This window comes from Budorcas taxicolor, chromosome 14 (genome assembly GCF_023091745.1).
Source record: "Budorcas taxicolor isolate Tak-1 chromosome 14, Takin1.1, whole genome shotgun sequence".
Lineage (NCBI taxonomy): Eukaryota > Metazoa > Chordata > Mammalia > Artiodactyla > Bovidae > Budorcas > Budorcas taxicolor.
This window is the reverse complement of record NC_068923.1, coordinates 16,011,839-16,026,464: the sequence shown is the minus strand read 5'-3', so window position 1 is coordinate 16,026,464 and position 14,626 is coordinate 16,011,839. Positions and strand designations below refer to the sequence as shown.

At 64.6% G+C, this 14,626-nt stretch overlaps 1 long non-coding RNA gene across 2 annotated transcripts; it reads left to right on the top strand.

Annotated features, from left to right (window-relative positions):
- The first annotated feature begins 318 nt into the window (after positions 1-318).
- Positions 319-2,527, top strand: LOC128059531 (uncharacterized). Of its 2 annotated transcripts, none has more exons than XR_008200597.1 (3): positions 319-464; positions 580-738; positions 2,134-2,527. It is a non-coding gene; the product is annotated as an uncharacterized LOC128059531 (long non-coding RNA). The 2 variants fall into 2 exon arrangements; XR_008200596.1 differs by having other exon boundaries at positions 1,810-2,527.
- The last annotated feature ends 12,099 nt before the right edge of the window (positions 2,528-14,626 follow it).

Here is a 14,626-nt window from a genome sequence, read left to right as displayed (position 1 = left end):
CACCAGCCAGCCCTGGACCAGGGCGCATGGTCCAGGGGCACCCATGGGCCTAGGACAGGCAGCCTCGGGCCTGGCCCAGGAGGATCCCTGACCCTTCTTCCCGAGCACCTACTTCATGCCAGGCCTGCTAGTCTGTGTCCCAGCCTTGCAGCCGCCCTGGGGGTGTGGGTGCCTCCCAGAGGTGCAGTGTGGCTGACCCAGATCTGAGCAGTGCTGGCCTTGCTCCGCTGCCTTGTAACGAGACACTGAGTGCAGCAGAGCACGGGGCGCTCCCTTTAAGAGACGCTGGGAAGCGGCAGAGGCTGAGGCTGGGTTCTCCGGTGCTCGTCGAGAGGTTTCTGAAATGGGAGAAGCCTTGAGGGGTGCTAGGGAACACTGAGCCGAGGACCCCCAGACTGTGTCTTCCTGGATGCGGTGCGCTCTGTGATGGCCTGTGAAGCGGGGCTCCACGGCCCTGCCCTTCGGTGAGGGGCCTGGGTGGAAGCTGGGTCAGAGATGGGGGCTTCCCAGTGTGTTGGGGGTCCAGCTGAGGCTGGGGCTCCTTGGCAGCTGAGGGCCTCTCTTCTTTTCCGTTGCTAGAGCTGTGCTCTGCGGGTGTCTGGCCTCCAGGGTCATCCCCGGGCTGCTGTGGCCGAACTCACTGTCATGTGAGGAGCTGAGCTTTGCTCCCCGAGAGTGCCCTGGGATCCACAGCACAGCCAGGGCACCTGTGGGAGCTCAGTGAGAGCTTGTGAGCAGGTGAGCGGGCTTCCAAGGAGGTGGGGCTTGCAGAGGCGCAGGAAAGCCAGGAGGGAGTCCTGGGGCGGTGGCACCCGCAGGCAGAGGCCTGGTGGTGGTGCAGGATGGTGCGGGGACAGACTCACCGTGGGCGCAGAGAGCCAGAGGCAGGGTCTGGGGGTGTGATTCAGTAATAGCAGGAGGGCAGTTCCTCGAGGGCTCAGCCGGTAAAGAATTCACCTGCAGTACAGGCGACACAGGAGACGTGGTTGGATCCCCGGGTCGGGAAAATCCCCTGGAGAAGGAAGTGGCAACCACTCCAGTATTCTTGCCTGGAGAATCCCATGGATAGAGGAGGCTGGTGGGCTACAGTCCGTGGGGCTGCAGAGAGTCGCCTCTATGCAGCACACAGGTGAGGCCCGAGAAGAGGAGGACGGAAACGGCGGGGGGCCTTCCTTCCAGCCGTAAGCATGCCGTGTTTCCCTCGGTGTGATTTGGCCGAGGCGGACAGGACTGATTCAGCTTTCACCACGTAGGGAGTGGGGGTGGCGTGGGGGCCCTGGGATGCCAGCAGGGGACTGGCTCTGGGTAGATGCTCCCCAGTCCTGGTCACCCCAGGTGGCTTCAGTTACCTGGGCCCAGGTGCTGCCAGCTCACCACGCGTGGCAGTCCTCTCGCCCCCGGCCAGGGATTCTGGGGAGTTTCCACTACCTCACCCTCACCTCGCGCTTGACTCTGTGACATGCCTGGATCTGGGATCGCAGAGACCCCCTCATCCCTCTGGCGACTCCGAGGACCAGTGCCCACCTCAAGCCCACCCGCCCTAGGGACCCTGCCCTTGCCTGCCTTGAGGCCTCTGCTCAGGCCGTGCCCTCCGCCCAGACGCCAGCCCCCATTCGCCTGGTTGGATCTCTTAAGCAGAAGGGGGTCGGCGTGCCCTTCTGTGACTGCTGGGTGCTGTCCAGCTCTCTCGGGACGTCTGTACCTGCCCTGGATGTGGGGGAGTCTCCTGGACGTGCCGCTTTGTCTGGCACGGATGGTGGCGTTGCCCTGTCGAACAGCTCCCGTCTCTCTCCTCCTCTCTGGTTTTAGCACTTGGAATCGAGGGATCCTCCTCTCAACCAGCACTGCCGCCTGCCAGTCCCATCACAGATGGAATAGATCTTAGACCCGTGGTCACCACTTGTCTGACAATTATGTTTTTAACTTCTAAAAGGCTTTGACCGACCTTCCCCTTCCTTGAAGGCCAGCCCTGTCCTGCCTGGACCCTGGAGGCCCCTTCCCTCCCGGCCAGCTGCTGGGGCCTCTGTCCCCCCAGGACCTGCCCAGTGACCTGGGCAGCCTGGTGGGCCTGGGAAGGAGCTGACCAGGCGCTGCCACGTGTGGCCCCCATGTCACCCGGACCCTCTCGTGCAGCCCTGCTCCTGGCAACGTGCTGCAGCTCAGTCCCCGTGGGTGAAGTGAGACCAGACCTGGGAACGACCCACATGTCCTCTCTCCACACTGCGGACGTCACTCAGCGTCTTGATCTACCTGACAGTGTCGGTGAGCCTGGGAGGCGTTATCCAGAGTGAAGGGACCCCGATGTGAAGGACCACACGTGATTTACTCCGTTTGTGTAAAACGTCCAGAACAGGCAAATCCACTGAGACAGAGAGCAGATTCACCATTGCCAAGGCCTGGGGCAGGGGGATGGGCAGTGCCTGCTGACAGGCGTGGGGTACCTTTAGGGCATGATGGAAATGTTCTGGAATTGGTGGTGGTGATGACTACACGACACTGTGATTGTACTAAAAAAAAACACCGAAGCGTGCCCTTTCAGATAGCTAAAAGGGGGAACGTTAGGTGAATTTTATCTCCATTAAAAAAAAAAATTTAAACAGCTCCCCTGCCCTACACAGCCTGGCTTGAGCAGACTCACAGTTAGTCTGGCAAATAGGATTAACCCGGCTCTGGCCCAGGGCTCCAGCAGGCAGGGGCTCGGTCCACTCTTGCAGGAGAAAGTGAAGCAGCACCTGCTCGCTGTCGGGACGCCGGGCCCAGCAGGTGCGGGAGCACAGGTAGGCATCCTTGCCCCTGGTCTGCGTGGATAGGGGACTGATGGCCTTGGGGCAGGTCGATACCTGCACACAAAGGCCCCTCCCCTGCTCCAGGACCCCTATCCCCCTGCGGCGTGGGGCCTGTGTTCTCTGTTTGGGATCTGTCGGTGCCTCCCCAGCTTTGGTCCCAGAGCCCAGGCGGCAGGGTGCCCCAGGGGCCTGGGCACAGAGCTGGGCGGGCACTTGGGCAGCCCCTGTTGTGCTCTGCCCCCCAGGTCCCCGCAGGCGCTCAGTGTCGCCAAGGGGTCAGATGGAGCAAAGAGGGCGCCCGCTTGGTGGCCTCTGAAGTGTGTCCCCTGCCTGGTCTGTCCCTGCCCATATTTTTCTTTTTACATCGGCCTTGCTGGGTCTGGTGAGGAGGGGCTGCCTGGCACTCACACCCATCTGGCCCTGGGCATTTTTACTGAATTGGAGTCTAACTGATTTACTGTTTCTTCTGTACAGCCAAGTGGCTCTTATACGTATGTATATACTCCTTAGTCACTTGGGCATGTCCGACTCTGCAACCCTGTGGACTGTAGTCCGCAAGGCTCCTCTGTCCGTGGAAGTCTCCAGGCTAGAATACTGGAGTGGGTAGCCGTTCCGTTCTCCAGGGGATCGTCCCAACCCAGCGATCGAAGCTGGGTCTCTTACACTGCAAGCAGATTCTTTACCCACTGAGCCACAGGGAAGCCTGCCGCATCCGTATTCTTTTTCACGTTCTTTTGCTTTATGGTTTAGCACAGGATATTGAGTAGAGTTCCCTGTGCTGTATAGCAGGACCTGCTTGTCTGACTTTGGGCGTCCGTGCCCGGCCTGGAGAAGGTGTCGCCAGGGGCCTCCCGGCCTCCAAGGTGCTGGCGGGCGGCGTCCCCTCCGAGTCCTGGCCTGGCTCTCTGGAGGAGGCCTGTGGGCCGCTGCTTCCTCTGACTGTGGGAATGGCTGGCATGATGCTGCCAGGTGGAGATAAGTCCCTGGGCCCTGGGGGCGACCCTCAGGCCAGCTCCCCCGGCCTCTGCCCCCAGCCCCTCCCAGAGGCTGTGGAGCTGTGCTGTGCGGTCCAGGCAGAGGGGCTGAAGTCAGCCGCTGGGCAGGGAGGGGTGGGGTGGCTGAGGCTGCCCGCTGGCCCGCAGCCATGCCCAGAGCCCCTCAAGGGAGCTGGGGCCCGGTGCAGACCCCAGGCTGGAAGGCACCTCAGCCCCGCAGGAGGCTCAGCCCTGGAGAGGAGGGTTTCCCACGGGTCCTCTGTCCCCATGGGTCCCCGCTCCCTCTCCGGGAGCTGAGCAGGTGCTTAAGCTGGGGGTGCAGGCGCCCAGGTCCTGACACCCGGCTGCCCCGGACATGCGGTGCTGGCCTCTGCTGCCTCTGTCTGGGGAAGCCGCGCTGCTGGGGCTGGTGGGGCTGGCGGGGGCGCTGAGCTCCCCGCGGCTGGGGCCTTCCAGCTGCCCTCCCGGGCTGGGCGTCTGGGCCGTTCTCGTGGAAGGGGACCCCTGCATCCAGGAGCTAATCCTGCCACCCTCAGGTCACTGTCGCCATGGCATGGCCCAGGTGGGGACCCGGGGGAGGGGAGGAGTGCGTGCTCGGCCCTCGCCCTGCTGTGATGGCCACGCAGTGACTGCCAGCGTGGCCTGCCCGCCGCACTCCTCAAAGCCCTGCCCGCAGTCTTCATCGTCCGTCCTCACAGACGGGGCCCAGGCTCAGAGAGATGCTCCCAGACACACAGGCGAGCAGGACGGGCCACCAGGCCTGGAGGCTCTCGGACCCTCGCGGCTGGGGCCCTCCTCTGGCCTAGCCTGCTGTTGCTGAGGTGGGTTCTGGGAGGCGCCTCGTTGCTAGTGCCTGGCTTCAGAAACATTCTGGAAATGCGCTGCTGACTGCCCGCCTCCAGATAGCCCCGTGTGTAGAGAAATGAGGGCTCCGAGTCACCCTGCGGGAAGAAGTCCTCTCAAGTGTCCAACGAACCACTGGGAGAATCAGGACCCTGAACGTGGACCCTCCCGGGGATCCCAGAGTCCTGTCAGAGCCCCCGTGGGTGCCCAGCACAGTGGGAGCACCCAGGGACTCAGGCAAGGCTGCTCGGGAGGGGAGCTTCCTTCCAGACCCAGGAGAACAGCCAGCAGCAGCTCCATGTGGAATGAGCTTCCAGTGAACCCGTTTCACAGATGAACAAACTGAGGCAAAGCAAGGCTGAGAGATGTGCCCAGTGGCACACAGCTTGCAGTGGGGAAGCCACGGTGGGAACCGGGGCAGGCTCCCAAGCTTGTGCTCTGCTGGGAGGGGCAGACTCTGTGGACAGAAGCCTGGGTCTGGGGTGATGAAAGGGAACCGTCCCCTTCCCCTTGGCCCACGGAGAACGTGCCTGGCCTGGGGGTTCGAGTGAGGCTGCACCTCAGCGTCTCACGTCCTCTCTGGGCCCCAGGTTCCCATCAGTCAGACGATCATTGGCACCCGCAAAGTTATGGGGGTGGTGGTGTTGACCCGCATGAGGCAGGCGGAGCCCCAGGCTGGAGGCTGTGTGTGACGAGGCGTTCCTGGGGTTGTGGCCCGGCAGGGCAGGGGGTGCCTGTGTGGGCACAGGGGGTTCCGGCCACAGTCAAAGCCTCCCCTGTGCACTTAGGGTTGGAGCTGCTGGAGAGCAGAGAGCAGAAGCCCCGCGTGCTGCGGGAGGCTATGGTTCTTTGTGCGGCCAAGGGCCCAGCACAGGGATTTGTGGCCGAGAAGGCCCGGAACTGCCCAATGAGACCAGCGTGACCCTGACATGCTGATGATGCCAGTGGGCTTTTTGGAAGGGGACAGCGTGGGGTCCCCCGGCAGGACCCCTGCCCCAGGTAGAGGCCGCGCATCCTGCGGCTGGGACCTGCTTGGGCTGTCCCCTTGCACCGGCTCTTTGGGGGCACTGGGGGGCTGCGTCTCGCTGCCAGGCTGGCCCAGAAATAGCCATGACCTTCTGCACCCAGCTTGGCAGCGCCCGGGCTGAGAGGCCTACGTGCGCCCGGCCGAGTCCTTGCAGGGTGGCTGGGCTGGTTATTTTGGACGTGGCCTCCCGAGGCCAGGTCAGCGCTCTTTCCCGCGGTTCCTGCAGGCCCCTCTGACGTGCGTCCACCAGGGCCTTGGCCAAGGGCCCCGGCCACCTCCATGATCTCGCGCCCCCTTCCTGCCCGCCTGACCCCCAGTGGCCTTGCGCTCTGGGCACATGGCGGGGGTGGGGTAGGGGGAACTGGGCAGGCTCCGGGTGACGGGGCCTCCTGGAGCCCCAAAGTCTGCGGAGGCTGGGCCTCAGGTTCCTCTCCGGGGCCTGGTTGGAGGAGAAAATACACAGAAGTGCCCACCCTGGGCTGGCCGGGAATGCTGGCTCAGCCCCTCAGAGCTGCCCTGTGAGGCCTGAGCCTCGGTTTCCTGATCCAGATGATGGGGGGCTGGGTGCCTTCCAGCGCCAGTTTGGGGTTGAATGTGGGGAGGTCCCCGTGACAAGGGCTCCGTGTGGGGCCAGTATGTGGAAGGGGCCTCCGGCCTTCTCCTCCTTTATGGGCCTGGACCCTGGGCCCAGGGTTGGGACGTGCATGGGAGGTAAGAGGAGGGGTGAGCTGGGCAGTGGCTGGGGGTGGCCTGGGGGTGCTGGGGGGCCCATGGACCTGGGTTCAGCTGGGCTGCAATCTCCTGTCTAGTGACCCAGGCAGGGGGTCCTGCTCTGGCCAGGCTCCTGGGTATGGGGGTGGACAGAAGTGACCATCACACCCTGATGCTTCAAGATCCACTCGACCCTGGGCCCCCAAGGTCCCTGGCACCCTGCTGCCAGGGTCCTGAAGGAGGAGGGGCCAGCTCAGCTCCCGACCTCCCTGGTGGGTGCAGAGGGTTCGGGTGGGCACAGGGGACTGGCAGCCCTGCCTGAGGGTGCTGGGGGGAGCTGACCCTGCTCCCCCTTGGGAGGGGAGTGCCTGCCGGGTGCTGGCTGCTTCTCAGAGCCCCTCTCCTCTGCTCAGACTCTCCTACCCACCCTCAGGGACCCTGTCCCCTCACTGTCCCCAGGAGTTAGCCATAGCCCCTTCTCCACGGAGGGGGGGTGGGGGCCATCGCCCAGCTTGATCAGGATCCATCCCGCAGGGTGGGCTTTGCTGGAACCCAATCGTGTGCGCACTCTGCCCCCGCCCGGCAGGCCGCATGGCTGCTCTGTGGGTTCTGTGCGGTTCTGTTTTCTCGTCCTGCGCCTGGCTGCTGGCTCACAAGGCCCAGAAAGGGGAGGAGATGGGCCCAGGGCACCCAGCAGCCAGGGGAGGAGGACTTCTGCGCCGAGGGCACTCGTGCAGGCCTTGTCCCCTTGCCGGCTGAGGACCCCTGTGGGGTCTCCAGCTGATCCTGGTGGGCAAGGGCAGCCTCCTCTCGGGCAGTGAGGCCTGTTAGGCCACATGGACCGTCTGTGAGGCCCCGTCTCCCACCCATGTTCTCTGAGGCCCCAGCGTGGGAGCCCAGAGGTCCCTCTGCCTGTTGAGGGTCCCAGCGATGTGCTCGTGAAATAGGAGGGGCTGGGGCTCTGCCTGGGGAGCGCTCAGCTCTCGGGAGGCCAGGATCAGGGGCCTCCTTGGGGCCTCCGTGTTCCTGGCAGGGGCTTGCGCTGGTGGGGGGGCGGTGTGGGCCTCTCAGGGGCCATCAGTGTCAAGTGGATCTGTGAAACTCCATGCCCTTCCCGGAGCCAGGCCCATTCTGGGCATCGGCCTTTAGGGGCCTTGGAGACAGGGTGGCATGGTGCCAGGAGTCGGTGCCAGCCCCACGGGGCCCAGGAGGAGCATGCCAGGGCTGTGGGTGCAGGTCTAACTCCGAGCGCAGGGCAGGCTTGAAGTTCTGTTCCTCCTGTCTAGAATCCCAGCGTGATGGGCTCTGCATCCCAGATAACCAGACCCCACCCCTGCTGGGGCTGGGGGGCTCTCCCAGCAGAGAGCCTCGGGGCCTGGCAGGACCTACAGAACACCGCTCCCAGCCGCCCAGGTCAGCCCAGCTGCCTGTGTGAATACAGATGTCAAGGTCCCCGGTGGGTGGGAGGCCTGGGCCCAGAACGGTGGACACCCCATGTCTGTGTGGGGGACCCAGGCAGCGTCAGGCCAGAGGGCTGGGGGGTTGCTGAAGAGGGCTTTGGGGGTTGGCCGAGGCACTGGGTAGTCACGATGGGCTGAACCTGGGTGACAGGCCCTTGGGGAAGGGCCTCCGTCTGGGGTGGTGGGTGGTGGGAACCAGCGGGGACCTAGCGATGGGACAGGGAGGGGGAGGTTATGGGCGGCCGAATGTGTGGCAGAGGGTAGGAACTGCCCCCATTGCGCACCGGGAGGGGTGCAAGCAGAGCATGGCCTCCCTCTGCCCCCAAGAAGTACAGGCCTGGGGGCTGGGTGAGCCTGAAATACACACCCCACCCCAGCCCTGTGGGTTCCACCCCTCCTGATGTCACCAAGACTGGGGCAACATCCTGGTGGGGGAGGGGCAAGTGACCCTGACCCTGGGAAGTAGGAACAGCCCTTCCCCCACGGGCGGGGGTTCCCACTTCCTTAGTGCTTTTGCAGCCAGCCCCAGGCCTGGGTGGGTGGGCTAGCCTGCCTGTTGGATTTCTCCCCCACTTCCTTGTGGAGAAAACAGGATGACAGGAGGAGCTGAGCACTGAGCTCAGAGGGGGCTCTGGGCAAGCCTGGCTGCCCCCTGAGTAGGCTCGGGGGTTCCTGGGGGACTTCTTAGGTGGGGGGCAGACTGCAGAGGGCTGGGCTGTTTCTCTGGAGGTGCAGTGAGCTCCCCTCTGCAAGGGAAGGGCCCCGGGAGCCCCTTTCCAGCCACAGCAGGCAGTGAGAAGACAGGCCAGAGACCTGGGAAGCCCCCAGGCTGTGTCTCAGAGTGCCCACCCTGCCAGCTGCAGGCCCGGGCTGGGCCTCTGACCCCTCCCCACTGCTCTGCTGCCGCCCACCTGCCCCGCCTGTCTCCTTCAGCTCTGCCTGCCAGTGGTTACAAGGCTCTGGGGACTGTCCTGCCCCCAGTGGGCCCCAGAGCCTGGCTCACGGGGGAGGGGCTCTCCTGCCCTCTTCCCGAGACTGGGGTGCCCGCCGTGAACTCCGACTTGTGTCGTGCCACCCCCCCACCCCCCCCCCGCGCACCTCCCTGCTTGGCTGCTGGGACTGCCCTGGGAGCCCGCCCTGGGAGCCCGGATCCTTCCGGGGCTGCCCCTGCCTGAGCCCCCGCCTCCTGGGCCAGCGGGCGGTCCCAGGGCCTTTGACGTGGGGAGGGCGGGAGGCCAGGCCTGGGATAAAGCTGGGCTGGGGGCGCGGTCTCTGCAGGCCTCCAGGACTCAGGACGCGGGACAGCGAGTGAGTGTGTGGGGCTCCCGGCAGGCTCAGGTGGGTGGGGCCTGGGATGTGGGCACCGTGGGGGCAGAGCCCAAGAGACCATGGGCCTCGCGGTCCCCAGGCCTTCCTGCTCATGCTTATGGCTCAGTGGGGAGCCTCAGTGGTTTCCTCCGTCCAATGGGGTGAGGGGGCCTTGTCCTTCCAGGCCCTGTGATATTGCTGTGCGCCCTGGGCCTCTGGGGCGTGGCACCCCTGCCTCAGTGGTACAGGGTGAGGGTGAGCGGGACCGCTGGTCACACAGTCGGCAGAGAGACAGGGTCACAGTGCAGAGCAAGGCCCCAGGGCCAGTGGGGGGGTGTACAGCCTGGTTCTTCTGCCCCTTGAGTAGTGATTGAGACCCCCTGCACCCGTGTCCTCTCTTGTTAGACGAGGGTCACGACACAGTGACCACATGGTTGGTCATGTGTCACCATGCTGGGGAGTGAAAGGAGGCGGCAGTCCTTGCCAGGCGGGGTGAGGGGGGCTGTCTGGGTCACCCGGTCAGCAGGTGCCCTAGGGGGTGCTCTGGGGCTGGCGACAGCCTGACCCACGTGCGTCTGTGGTTGGTGTGGCTGTTAATGCAGATTGGGACTCTGAGCCTCACAGTGACCAGCTGGGCCTTGTCCAGCCCCCTTGTACCAAACAGATCAGGAAGGCGGAACCCCCAGCCCGGAAGTGAGGACCTCCTGGCCTTTGACTCCAGCTATCTTAGGGCTTCCTCAGAAAGCAGGTTCTCGACAGGCGGTAACTACCATTGTTAATGTTTACTGTTAATGAGTGGCAGCTTAGACTGTCAGCCCTTATTACCTTGGGTTTTAATAACCCCCTGAGGGGTTGGTGCTAATTGTGTTGAGCCCGAGAGCTGCTGGGCTCTGAGTTGAGGACGCGGAGCTGCTGATGCTGATGCTTGCTGCTGGGCCACTGCTGCGGTTGCACTGAAGGCCTTGTCTGTGTTAGCACGCCCCTGGGCCCAGGCTCCCCACCGTGAGGTTTCCAAGACTCACTGGGGTGAAGAGAAGGAACCCATGTCTCAGCTCTGCTCTGCGTCTCCGTCTGGCCTCTGTGTGGAACGGGGCACGCAGTCTTCCTCAGGTGGGGGGTGTGTAGGGTGAAGGCGAGGGCGATGGTGGTGGTGGAAACGTCCTGGACTGGCAAGCAGTGCGAGATAGGGCGTGCTGTTCTTGCAGGGCTCAAGGGGGTCTGGCGTGTCCCCTCTTGGGGACCTGTGCCGTGCGTGTGCGTCCTGAGTCTCTGTGCAAAGGCCGCGCCTGCTGGGAGGCCTCGTGTCCCCCACCCCACCAGCGTCCTTTCTGTCTAACTCAGTCCACTGCCTGGCTGTGTGTCCTGCCACTGACCCCCACCCAACCTGGGGTCATGGAGGTTTGCTCACTCTTGACCCCCCAGTGTCCACCCCCAGAGGCCAGGGGGCAGTTGTAGGGGGGTGGTGCTCCCCCGGTGTAAGCCAGGGGAGGGGCGGCTGGGCCGTTGGCCTGTGTTGTCCAGGTGGGACCTGGTAGCCCAGTGACAGTTGGCACTGTGAAAATGCCACATTCTAACCCTGCAGGTGACAGCCTGGGAAACTGAGGCACTGGGGGAGTGAGGTCTCTTTGCAGTGACCCCAGGCTCAGTAATGCCACCTGTACGGGTTTGGGGGTCACTCCCAGCCCTTCTGGGCAGCCACAGTATTATCCAGCCCACTTGTGCTGGGCAGTCTGGGAGGTGGCTTCTTAGGGTGGGGGTTGGGGTGCAGAGGGGTGGCCAGATGCCCCATCGGGGTGGTGGTGGGGCAGGAGAGGGCAGGGCAGGCTTTTTGCATCTACTGGTGACTTCTTCCCTTGTGTCCCCAACCTCAGCCTAGCACGCAGCAGTGGAGGAAGATGCTCAGTGGACATTTGTGAATTGGGTGAATGAATGAATGAACGGGTGCTGGCTCCCCTGTCCCCCTTGGAGGAGTTCTGAGGTCCAGGGTGGGAGCAGGGGAGGCTGCAGGCAGGACCCGGGCACCAGACTGGGCTCAGAGCCAGGGCTGAGACCTCAGGTTGGGGAGGGGGTCCTGGTCAGCGACGGGCGAACGGTGGGGCTTCGGGCAGAGGCAGGCAGCCCCAGAGCACAGTCCCCCGCGTGCGGGCCCCTGGGATGAGCTGCGGCCAGGTGTCACCGTGTGGCGGCACAGGCAGACTGCCTGGGCAGCTGGAGCCGCCTCTTCCACGCGCCACTGACCCTGCACGTGCCCCCGCCATGGGCCCCCAGCAGGAAGCACTGACCAGCATGCAGGAGGGGGGCTGGCTCTGGTGGGGGCCCACGCTGTGGTGGGCAGAGGTGACACCGGCAGGGCTCCTGGCAGTCCTGCTTCCCCTGCTGCCCTGTCCCCTCGTCGGAGCTGCTGCCTGCTGGCCACAGGGGCCCCGTTTTCCAGCCATTAGTGCCCATGGGCCCTTGTCCCGGCCGGGCAGGGCTTGTCATACCTTTTTCCGATGAGGAGCGGGGGCCCCCAGGGGTGGGTGGTCCCAGACAGCGTCAGGCTCAACCCCAGATCCCGTGGGCAAGTCGGCCCTCTGCCTGTCCTCTGCCCTCTCCTCTCGCGCTGCGCCCTTCAGGGGAGGTCCCAGGCCCCGCACAGTGAGGCCAGGCCAGCTGAGGCCAAGGTGGGGAGGGCCAGGGCCCCGGAAGCCCGGCTGTGGGGAGGCCAAACCCCTCACCTGGGTGCCTGCCCGGTGGTGCCATTGAGACCAGGGAGGCTTCGGGTGGGCCTGGTGGACTCGGGGTGGCCATGGGGTTCAGAAGACCCGAGGTGCCTGGTCTGGCTCACCTGGCTGCCTGCTCTGTGCCCACCACTGGTGACGGCCAGGCCAGGGCCCAGCAGCCTCGCCCACACCCACCTGCCTGCTTCTGAGTCCACAGTGGCACTGTGGCCTGCCCGGGCCGTGCTGGGGGCTGATGGCATGTGGGTGCCGGCCACTTGGGTTGGCAAGCGTGCACCAAGTCCATGAGGCACTGTTAAACCCGGTGTGGTGAGGGTGGCCCTGTGCAGCGTCTTGGGGCAGTGTGTTTGCAGCCCTCTTCTTATCCCCAGATCCTGGCAGAGAACAGGTGCCTTCCCCGGGTGGAAACTCAAGCCTGCTCCTAACAGCTCTGCTTCCAGGTCAGAGCCTGGGCACCTCTTGACCGGCTTGGAGCTGGCACCACTGGAAAGTGGCTTCCCTTCCTGGCAGTGTCACCACTTACAGAGGAGGTCTCAAGCTCTGGAGAGAGCAAGTGACAGCCCCAGGTCGCACAGGGAGTCGGGGCAGCTGGTTGAACCCTGATGATGAGCTTCCAGATATGAGCTGCATGCCTGTCACCCTCCCTGGCCAGTTCTTCCAGGAAGCCTTCCCTGACCACCCGATCCTCCAATTCTGCCCTCCACAGCGCCTGCTCTGCAGGGTGCCTCCTGCTGGGGCCCATCCAGGAGGCCCTAGAAGGAGCGGATGCATAACTCGGGGAGCTGCCCAGCATGGAAGGTGCCGCCAAAGAGCAGCGAGCCCCCCCACCCCCCCGCCCCCTGTCACCAGAGGTGTGCAAGCTGGTGATGAGACGGCGCGGGTGACCTCTGAGGTTCCTCTGGACTTCAGGGGCTGCGATCCCGTGATGGTTTCTGGATGGTGCCCAGATCTGGAGCTCTGCCCAGGACGTTGGGTCATTTGTTCCTTCCACAACAAGTGGAGGGCCTCCTAGTGCCAGGCCCTGTGCGGAGGAGGCGGGTGGAGTTGAGCCCCTCCTTCAGGACACACGTTCCCTGGGGGGTGGGGAAACTGCTCTGAAGGGCCTGTGGCTGCAGAGAGGGCAGGCAGCTGAACTTGGTCAGTGAGGGGGCCGGATCCTCGGTGCTGTGGACACAGGAGCAGAGGGCTCTGGGGAGACTCCCCAGGGGTGGGTGTGGGCTCGGCCTGTTGGGTCCCCTCCCCGCCCCCAAGCAGCAAGTGGACTTGGGATTGTCTGGGAGGATTCCAGGAATGGCTCCTGCCCTGATAAAAATAGACTTCTCCAAAGGGCTTGGGATGATGCCAGGCCAGCAGGTGCCCCCCAGGCCTGGCCAGAGCGGGTGCCCCCAGTGACGGGGGGGACAGGGGTGCTAGTTTGCGGCCTCAGCAGCCTGGTGGGCTCTGGGTCCTGGGTGCAGGTCCACAAAGCTGATGGGACCTCTTAGCTTGTATGGATGGGGATGCAGCGTGACGTGGCAGGAGAGCAGCTTGCCCAGGGGTCCTCTCTCCAGAGGGTGAGGGTCTCCGGAGGTCAGCAAAACTCAGCTCGACTTTGGTTCTTCTGCTTGTCGGCTGTGTGACTCGGGCTGAGTCCCTCGACCCCTCTGAGCTGCTATTTTATTAATACAGTGTGGCCGATGGGCTCTGCTCATGGCGTGCAGCATCCACCACGGTGTCTGAGGGGACAAATGCTCAGGAAGCTGTCCAGATGGGATACTGGTGGGGCCCTGAGGGCCCAGAGCTGGCCTGTAGGAAGAGGCTGCTGGAAGCTGGGACCTAAGAGCACTGGAATGGGCGTCCTGGGCTGAGGCCACCTTGGTTCTGGGTGGAGGAGCCCTTGCCCCGGGGCTCCTGAGCTGGTGGCAGGGACCTGGCTTGGCTGGGGCAGGGCTCCGGCCAGCCTTTCTGCTCTGCACACGGCTGTCCTCTCCTCGCCTCTGCCTGCTCGCCTGGCAGGGGTGGGGGAGTGTGGGTCCCTGGGCCTGGCTGACACTCTGGGTATGTGTGTGGGGAGAGCCTGGGACCCGGCCCTGCTCTGGGCTGGGCCCCTGGCCAGTTCCTCCCACCCCGCCCCTGCGGCGCTGACCGATGATTGCAGGGGCCAGGCTGGCTGGCTGGGAGCTGGGCTCAGAGCCGGGTTCCCAGCGAGGCAGGGCCTCTGGGGACCCTGTGTGCTGGGGGCTCTACCCACCCTGCTCCACCCCCTTCCGTGGGCCCCTGAGCTGGCTGGGGCAGGTACACGGTTGCCTGCGGTGCGCAGCTGTGCGCTCTCAGGGCTCACAGTCTGGGGAGCGCGTGTGTTCCTGACCTGGTGTTTCCAGGAGGTGAAGCCAGCACCCTGCTGGGGGTTCAGGCCTGGGCCCAGGGGAGGGTTTCCCATCACAGAGGGCCTCCTGGGGAGGGGGCGTCTGCACTGAGCACTGGAGGATGAGCAGAGGTGGAGACCCTCCCTGGGTGACAGCTGCCTCCTCGAGTGTCCCCCTGCCTGTTTCCCCACCTGCATACTGGGGAAGAGGGAGCGACAGCAGCACCCCCAGGGGTGTGTCGAGGATTCAGTGACCGACACGGCAGGTGCTCAGCAAGTAGAGAGGTCCTGGCGTTTGAGGCTGGGGAGCTGGGCAGCTCTCTGAGCAGGGCCAGACCAGGTGTCCGTCACCATCCTTCATCCTGTGGGCGTCAGCTTCTGAAGCCCACCTGGGCCACGGGGCACCCTCCTTTCCATTCCCAAAGGAAGCTC